Genomic DNA, 9,512 nt, shown 5'->3' on the forward strand with positions numbered 1-9,512 from the left:
TAAAAATAGAAAGGAAAATCATATATAAACCTGTTCATGAGAGAGAGAGAGAGAGAGAGAGAGAGAGAGAGAGAGAGAGAGAGAGAGAGAGAGAGAGAGAGAGAGAGAGAGAGAGAGAGAGAGAGAGAGAGAGAGAGAGTCACACTAGCCAGCCGTCAAACCAAACTCGAAACTTTCCAAGAAATCTGCTTCACCTACCGCCCCCCTACCAGAAACTTTGCCCCTCAACTCGCTCTTTCCCCTTAAAAAAAAAAAAGATAAATAAAAAAAAGAAAATAAGGGAATGAAGCTTCGAAACAAAGGGAAAACTAAACAAAACGGACAAGAGGGAAACTTGACTTGTATCCCTCCTTTTCCTCACGGCCTCCCTCAAAAAAAAAAAAAAAGTAGAGAAGGAACTTTCAAACGGAAGACAAACTCAAACAAAAGTGAAAGAAAGGAAGGAAGTAAATAATAAAAGACCTAACCTTCCTTTACTTCGGCCGGCTATTTCTCTCTCGGGGCGGCCTAAAAAGCCTGACGGGTGGAGGGAGTGAGTGGAGGAGGAGGAGGAGGAGGAGGAGGAGGAGGAGGAGGAGGAGGAGGAGGAGGAGGGGGAACGGGAAGAGAGGGGAGGGAAAAGAGGAAAAAGGGAATACACTATAACCAACAGCACTTTTCTGTTACATACAATATTCCCCCGGCCAGTGAGACAGAGGGGAAGAGGGAACGGTGAAAGAGGAAGAGAGAGAAGAGAGGAAGAGGAAACGAAGGGGCAGGGGGGAAAAAGGAGAGGGTTAGGGAAGGGGAGGGATAAGCGCCACTGGCCACTCCCTGCCTCAACTTTAAGCGATAGGGGAAGGGAAGCCGGGGAAGGGGAGGGTAGGGGTGCAGGAAAGGTGGGTGGAGGGAGGAAGGAGGAGAGGATGGAGGGGAGAGGGGGTGTCGTGCCCGGCTGGTAATGCTGTAGCTCAGGTGTTTGTTGGAGGAACAGAACCCACAACAAACACTCCCATCATGCTCTCTCTCTCTCTCTCTCTCTCTCTCTCTCTCTCTCTCTCTGGAAACAGAAACTCTCAGCACTGTACGTGAATAACTTTTTACTTTTAGCTTTTTTTTACTGCATATTTTTTCCCCAGTTCCCTTTCCTTCTATTTTTACTCCTCCTCCTCCTCCTCCTCCTCCTCCTCCTCCTCCTCCTCCTCCTCCTCCTCCTCCTCCTCCTCCTCCTCCTCCTCCACCTCCCTCCGAGCTGATCCGCTTCACCTGCGATGTGACTCGACAGGGACAAAAAAACAAACAAACAAACAAACAAACAAAGAGAAAGAGAAAGAGAGAAAAAAAGAAATGAAAGGTACCTGTCTCCTCCAGTTTCTTCCTTTCACGTTACTTATTCATTCTCGTTTTGCTTCATCTTTTTTTTTTTATACCTCCTGAAACTGGCGAGAGAAAACGTCCACTTTCTCCCTCTCCCTCTCTCTCGCGGTGTTTGCTCCAGGCGGCTTAATCCTGCTTCATCCACCACGCAGGACAAAAACTCGCCAAATAAATAGAGCAACATCGCGGAGGAGCAAGGGAAAGGAAGTGAGTCAAGGCGAGGAGACAGACGGCAGCCCACTGGTGGCACGAGACGCTGTAAAAAGGTTTCACTCGGCCGCCAAGAAAAGTCTAATAACTGTTGAAGAAAAGAGAAGGGAGAGGGGAGAGGGAGACAGGAGGTGTAGGAAAGGAAGGAACAAGGGAGCAGAGATACCTAGGACCATTAGAAGGGAAAATATGAAAAGAAATGCACATAATTAAGAGTCCCGCGCAAGGAAGGCGTGAGAAACGGAGAGTGGAGTAGATACATATAGGAGAGGGGGAAAAAAAGGAAAAAAAGACACATGAAAATACTATGAAGTGAATTATGAGAAAGAAAAGACAGAATAACGTAAGAAGTCTACAACGAAAGAAAAAGGAAGAAAAGGGAATGAGAAAGAGAGGAGAGAGGAGATACAGGATATGGAGGAAGAACAGAAGAAAGACACCAAGAAAAATCATGAAACATTATGAGGTGAATTAAAGGAAAGGAAAGAGAAAAAAAAAGAAAAAAGAATGCAAGCTACAAAGTCCACCAGCTTGTGAAGTGCTCGCTGGAAGGGAGAGAGAGAGAGAGAAAGAGAAAGAGAGAAAAAAAAAAACAGAAAAAAAGACAACCTGCAGAAAAAAGGACAAATGGGAATACTGAAAAGTGAATTAGAAGAAAGGGAAAGGAGAAAGATAAAAGATAACAAAAAACAAGATGAAAAGACACAGAAGAATACTTAATGATCAATTTGAAGAAAGGAAAGGGAGAGAAAAGATAAAAGAAACGAAAAAAAGCAAACAAACTGAAAAAAAAGAGACATGGGAATACTTAAAGGTGAATTCAGAAGAAAAAAATAAATAAAATGACCAAACGTCCCACCTTGTGAATTGCTCTCCAGCGTGGGAGCAGCGGCGCCGCCTTGAGGGACGCGAGGCAACCGAACACCGTCGCCTGGACACGCCTCCCTTCCCTCCTGACGCTAAAAAGCCGTGTAGGGCTGCGGAAACCTGGCTAGAGGCTGGCCACTTACTTGGATATCTGGCTGTTCTTTGACCGGTTAACTGGCTGTCCAACTGTTTGCTTGGCTGGCTGGCTGTTACGCTGTCTGGCTGGCTAATGACTTGTCTGTCTCACAAATTACAAGACAGAGAGGCAACGGTAGAAGGAACAGGACCAACAGCACCACCACCACCACCACCACTACCCACGAGACGAGACAAAGAAGAGGAAGATTCAAGAGTTGGAGCATGTCACCTTTCCCTTGAGACGTGGGTGGCGGCTGGGTGTCCGCCCGCCGCGAGATGGACACGTTGAGATATTGGCGAGCTCGAGGAGGGATGAGTGAGCGTGTTGGAGTGTGTGGCAGCTGGCTGGCCGACCCCCGCCTTTGAAGAGGACCTCGCTGAACACGTCCCCGAGCCAGAACAGACCTACAGGGCGCTGGTGTGTGTGTGTGTGTGTGTGTGTGTGTGTGTGTGTGTGTGTGTGTGTGTGTGTGTGTGTGTGTGTGTGTGTGTGTGTGTGTACCCTGTTGCTGGATTAAGAGAACTGCAGAGGGTATAATTTGGTGCTAGACAAGGCTGGAAGAATGGGAATGAGTGCATGAAGGAAGAGGAGGAGGAGGAGGAGGAGGAGGAGGAGGAGGAGGAGGCGAGTAGTTATGGAGATATTAAGGTTCTTCCGAGTAATGTGACAGGGAGGATGTGAAGACAGATTTTGCTCATAAATACAAATTGTCTTTCTGCTTATGAGAAAGGGAAGGGGAAGGAGGAGGAGGAGGAAGGAACGGGGGCAAGAGGGATGGACGGATGGAAAGAGAGAGCGAAGAGAGAGAAAAGAGGAATGAAGGAAATGAAGGGATAAGAGTGATAATAATGATGATGATAACGATGATGATGATGACGATGAAAAGGAGAAGGATGGCGGTGAGGAGAGGAGAAATAAATGAATGTCATACGTAAAAGACACTAAAATCATCACCATCATTATCATCATGAAATCTATTACTTCCCTCACTCCTCTCTCCCTCGCTTTCTTCCTCTCTCTCTTCCGTCCCTTCCCTCGTTATTGCCAAACTTAAAAGCACAAACTTAAAAAGCACAAAATACACAAAGTTTTCCCTTCCCTTCCCCTTCCTCTTCTCGTTCCTGCCTCCTCTCCCCCTTAGTGTCCGGGAGAGGAGGGAGGGAGAGAGGAAGGGCGGGAGAGAGGTGGGGGCGGGCAGGGCAGCGGCGGGGGACGCGAGCAGCAATATCAACAATAACGCCAACGAGGACAAGTCTAGCACGGTGGCAACTGAGGCTCCGCTCCCGCCGCCCCGACACCGACAGGGGGAGAGAGAACATTTCCATTTGCGAGACATGAATGTGTGTGTGTGTGTGTGTGTGTGTGTGTGTGTGTGGTGAGGTGGTAAGGATGCAGGGCTGTGGCGGCGGCGGCTGTAGTGATGGTCGTCATGGTGGTGGCAGCGGCGGGGAGACAGGGATACAGGTGCGGTACGGGGGAGTCAAAAGCACAATAAACAGTCTAACGCAGGTTCATTACCCCATAACGTACAGTGGTCTTTTGTTTGCCGGCAGCAGCAGTAGTAGCAGCAGCAGTGGTCACCTTTATAGCGCAACTGCCGCCGTCTCTCACTCCCCCAACACTCGGCCCTTAAAAAAAAAAAAAAAAGGAAAAAAAATAGAAAAAAAAAGCCAGGAACGCGATCACCTGCATAGATTCAGGCCTGCATTTCCTGATTCATCAATATTCATATGCAAGATAGATATTTTTTTACGCCCAGTCAAATGCCATAAAACTAGTAATTAATCCAGCACGACATTAATTCAAATGGAAAACCAATACATATATCGAAAAGTTCAAATGTCACTCCCGTCGCGGCACAAATCCTTCCTGGCCGCTACGGAGGTCACTCAGCGCGCATTGTGTATGTAAATTGTATTCGCGTCCGCCTCTTGACGCGTACACATGCATGCCTACATACATACAGGTGCACATAAACGTACATACAAACATTTCCCGCCCACGCATTCCCCAAAAAGAACCGCGATACACGTTTGAAATCAACACCAGATTTTTTTGTTTCTCTCATTTTTTTTTTTCCTCCCTCCATTTTTTTCGACCCGCGGCATATGATAGTCCCCCCAAAAAACGCACAATTTTCCCGGTGGTGTTCGCGTTAATGAGGCGGAGAGATATGCGGCACAAACGACTTATGTTTTATTTACGAGCGTTACTCTGTGTTGCTGCTGTTTGGTTAGTGATTGCTGTGGTTTGATGCACGTGTTGTGGATTCCAATATTGAAAAAAGAAAAAAAAAACAAGATATCTCTCTGTATGTTATCGAGCTAAGTGCGTTTTCTTTGTCATTACCTTCATTTGTCGTGTGCGTATTCGAAGTCTAGCCTCTCCTTTTCCTTTTCCTACTCTTCTTTCTTCTTTTTCTTCTCCTCCTCTACTTTTTAACGTGTCAACTTTTTCCCTTTCTAAAACCTTCCATAAACGCTGTTTTCCCTTGTCTCTTGTCACCTCCTCCTCCTCCTCTTCCTCCTCCTCTTCCTCCTCCTCCTCCTCCTCCTCGTCGTCCTCTTCCATCACAATCTTCCCTCACCGCGGAATAATCCAGTTAAGAGGCGCAAGATTCACCTCCGGCCATTTCGTTAAACTTTCCTTCTTCCTCCCTTCCCTCATCTCAGCAGCTCTCTCTCTCTCTCTCTCTCTCTCTCTCTCTCTCTCTCTCTCTCTCTCTCTCTCTCTCTCTCTCTCCGTCATTCCAACCCGCAGCACACTTCATTAAGTCCTCACACCTCGAGAAGAAATGTTGAATCTGTTTTACGTCTTTGCTGGATTATTTTCTGCTCCTTCTCCTTAAAATTCTCAGTTAATGCATAGTTCTCTTTCTCTCTCTCTCTCTCTCTCCCTCTCTCATTGAGGAAATATCGGAGAGGCGCTGTGATTCTAGACGTGATTAAAGACCTTTTAGTGCGGATTACTCGTTAAAACATGGGCGTGAGTAAACTTAAAAGCTAGAACGGAGAAAACGGGAGAGCCGAGGAAGGGGAGAGAGTGAGGCGGCACAAACGCGGAGCTTAAAAGGAAGTGACATCATAAAGGTTAACAAATGTGATGTATTTTTCCGCTACCTCCGCTACAAGAGACCCGGGCACGAAATTCTGTATTAGATGCGTATGAAATATTTTCTTTCATTCTGCTCCCAGCGATCGTGTTAATGAGTGGAGTGAAATCAGAAGGCATATGTATTGTTAGTGATTGCCTGGTTCTCCAAGCTTCAAAGTAGCGGCGTATTCTTTGCGAAGGCGTTTGATTGCTTCGGAACGGTTCAAATTGGTGTAGGTGATTTTACAAAGCGCACTTACTCCTAATCAATTATTCTCAAGCGTTTCGGCGTCCTTTCACAATTATCAATAAGCTGTGGTGAAAGTTATTAGTATTTTCAAGCGTGTTTTCGTGACGGCAACAACAGTTTGACGAGAATTCAGCACTACCGATAGGAAGACATACGTGATACCCTACCGGATCATCTCCGTGGCCTTTGTGTCCTGCTGAGAGAACAAAGCGTTTTAATCCCGGCCTTGTACTGTCGAGAGCGGCAGAGAGGAGCAGTTCATGCCCCTCAAATACACCGCAGCTCATATACAACTCCGGTATATGTCATCTGGACCCTCACCACCAGAACCACCACCACCACCACCACTACTAGCGCCACAGCCGCCACCGCCGCCACGCCACGCCACCTTCCCACCGAGGCACGGAAGACCAGCAAGCGTCCCTGCGTGATGCCGACCCTTCCAATCAACCATAGAGTAATAAGGCTTCCTGTCGCAGTAGTAACGTCGTCAATATGTAGTTGTTGTTAAATGTAAGTGCGTAGTAAGTTAGAGAAATACGTTATTTACTACAGGGCGGAGGGATGGACTGTTTTAAAGGGCGCGTGGTGTTTCGTAGTACAGACGTAGTACTCATTTACGATTTCTTGCGCCAGGCGAAGTAGTTTTCTCGCTAGACATGGCACGTTTGTTTGGATTTGATGAAAGAGTTTTTTGCTGTCCGTGGCAGTGTTTGGGATGCTTCTCCGCGAGCCACTGAGTTGATGGGAGGATGAAGCAAAGGTGTGCGGAACAGTACATACTGCCCTGTAAAGTAGTGACAATTCCGCGCGTTTATAGAATACAATAATGCGCAGCGAAACAATACAGACATGTGCATTTCAGCAGGTGACATGACAGCGTTCCGTGCACACTACGCAATGAAGTAACAACATTCTGCGCATTAGTAGAAAAAAGGTAATGCGCAATAAAGTAAAGCTCTGCGCATTTCAGTAATAGGTAGTGGTGCGCATCTAGTAGTGTTGCTTAAGGAGTGCGCAATAGACAATCTACTCATTTATAGGATACATTAATGCGCAGAGGCAATAAGGATCTGCACATCATAGTAATTGAAAGAATGCGCAACAAACAAAGTTCCGAATAAACTGCGCAGCGAAGTAGCGACATTCTGCGCTTTGACAGAGTACAGTGATGCGCAATGAATTTTTTTATTTATTTATTTATTTATTTTTTTTCCCATTAGAGTAACGGAGGAGTGCATGGTAATTAGCGTTCTGCACACATACAAACAGTATCTCGATGTGCTGAGGCGCGGTTAAATCTTGTTATGGACGCCGGGAATGCTACGTTTGTGTGTGAACGGGTTTGTGAACTCCGGACAAGACCTGCTCATTGGCGGGCTTCTCGAACCACCAACGCCTCGTGAATCAAAGCGCAGGGCGGGTGGGCGTCCCTCATTGTGTGTGTGTGTGCGTGTGTGTGAGTGTGTGTGTGTATTGTAGTGTCGTGATTTGGAGTGCTGCCAGCTGTTCGTGTTCATCTTTTTGTTGGTGGTCGTGGTGTTATGCCTTTCGTTCCGTTCAATTTTTCTCCATCGTGTTAATTTTCACTTTTCTCATTTTGTTTTTCATGCGGTTGATTACTTCTGTTTTTGTCTTAATTCCATTCCCTTTGCATTATACACTTTCTAATATCTCATTTTCCAAGTTCAGTTACGCCCGCGTTGATGAATAACACTGAGCCCAACACTGATCATCCCACTGCTTCGTTCACTTAAGGTGTTACTGTTATCGTTACCACTATTATTATTTCCGTCACGCCTTTTCGATTACGTTACTTGTTTTCTGTGTCATATCAACTCCTTCTGAATACTACGGTAGCTTAATCTTCTGTTCCTTTCCAAGCCTGCAGCTGGTATGCATTCATGTTCGCTGAGTCACCGTCAAAGGTGTTCAATGTTTCTCCACGTCGCTGCTTCATACTCCCTCTCGTTCACGTGTCCGAAACGTCTCTGTGTTGGTGTTTCACTCCTCAACTTTCCATTCCTACCTATGTTCACCTCTCGTGTTTGCTCCACTTCGCTGTTTCTTGAAGTTATAAAGTATTAATCATAAGTACGAACAGTATAATAGGTAAGGTTTAGTAATACTATGTACATGCTTCCTTCTCTGTGTTCCGTGCTTCGTGTGGGCAGTGAGCAGCTCGACTCCTGGTGGTGCGGGTGACAATGCACAACGACCGCCCCTCCACACTTCAACACACGCTTCAACACACGAATGGCATCACAACACAAACATCACAACATAAAAAAAAGATGAGCTACAAGAAACCAGCTTATCTACACGTGGGATTCTCTACATAAAACATGCATGCTTTACCTGTATCTGCCTATCATTCCTATCCATAAATGCATAAATTCATCTAATCTTGAAGTTCCCTATTGATTCTGCACCAACAACCCGTCATCTACCGCTGTAATTTGAACATAATTTTCCTATTGTCTCTCTCTCTCTTTTTATCAATTTAACTTTACTAAGCTTCAAGTCGATTAATTAACGCTAAGGAATTTGTTACATCCCACTTATATACCTCTGTCAGATCCTCTCAATCTACTCCTGTCTGACAAATGCAAATTTAAAAGTATCACTCTCTCTTATATCTCATGAGAAGCAAAAATTAGTCACTCATCGGAACCTTTAAAACTGAAACAACATCTTGTCACATCGCCATGCCACTCATTTCCTTTCCACACACACACACACACACACACCGCACCCACCTCACTGCGCCGCCACCGCCACACGTATGTACGTACGCCACCAGCACGGTCGTGACACCTGGATCTAGCAGCACCCTTGTTTCTCTCCTCATCGAGCACCTCTTTGCCTTCATCACGCCTGTAGGGCAATAAGCCGTAGATCGTCCCTCCCACCCTCTGGATAATAGGTACCCTCGACATTCCCCTGTTTTACGTATATACACACACACACATAATTATGTATACTCGTCAGGACACTGCTCTCAGTTAACACTTCATACACATACCTTGATATATATAAACGTTTTCTTATTAAGGGAATCCAGTACTGCTTATTTCCGGACACACACACACACACACACACACACACATACATCAGTACATCAGTCACTATTTACCTTAATTATAAAATAAAGACATGCATAATAATAAGAACACATTCCCTTTTTAGCTTCCTAGAACAACACATGCATAATACATGTATTAGGCGATTAATTGATTAATTAATTCATTTTATCAATTTATTTGTGCTCCATATAACAAAATACTAATGACAGCATATTTGTTTTATTAAATGACACACATACACACACACACACACACACACACACACACACACACACACACACACACACACACACACAAAACATAAAAAAAAAATAAATAAAAAAATCTTTTCTATGGTACCTCTGGTTTACCCAATACACACACAAATACATACACACATACGTGCACATACATACACAAACCTTCACATATACAGTAACCTAGTCACAACCCACCTTATCATACTATAGAGACTACTATAATAATATATATATATACATCTAGTTTGATAAAGAATAAAGAGAATAAGGAG

The 9,512-nt window shown here is 45.1% G+C and overlaps 1 long non-coding RNA gene across 1 annotated transcript in view; it reads left to right on the forward strand.

Annotated features, from left to right (window-relative positions):
- The window catches only part of LOC135108344 (uncharacterized), a 10,792-nt gene extending 1,511 nt beyond the window's left edge, over positions 1–9,281 (forward strand). Inside the window, exons 1-2 of the long non-coding RNA XR_010272218.1 lie at positions 1–536; positions 573–9,281. The exon at positions 1–536 is cut by the window's left edge and continues 1,511 nt beyond it. This is a non-coding gene — a long non-coding RNA (uncharacterized LOC135108344). The remainder of the gene's footprint in view (positions 537–572) is intronic.
- The last annotated feature ends 231 nt before the right edge of the window (positions 9,282–9,512 follow it).

This window comes from Scylla paramamosain, chromosome 17 (assembly GCF_035594125.1).
Source record: "Scylla paramamosain isolate STU-SP2022 chromosome 17, ASM3559412v1, whole genome shotgun sequence".
NCBI classification, from domain to species: Eukaryota; Metazoa; Arthropoda; class Malacostraca; order Decapoda; family Portunidae; genus Scylla; species Scylla paramamosain.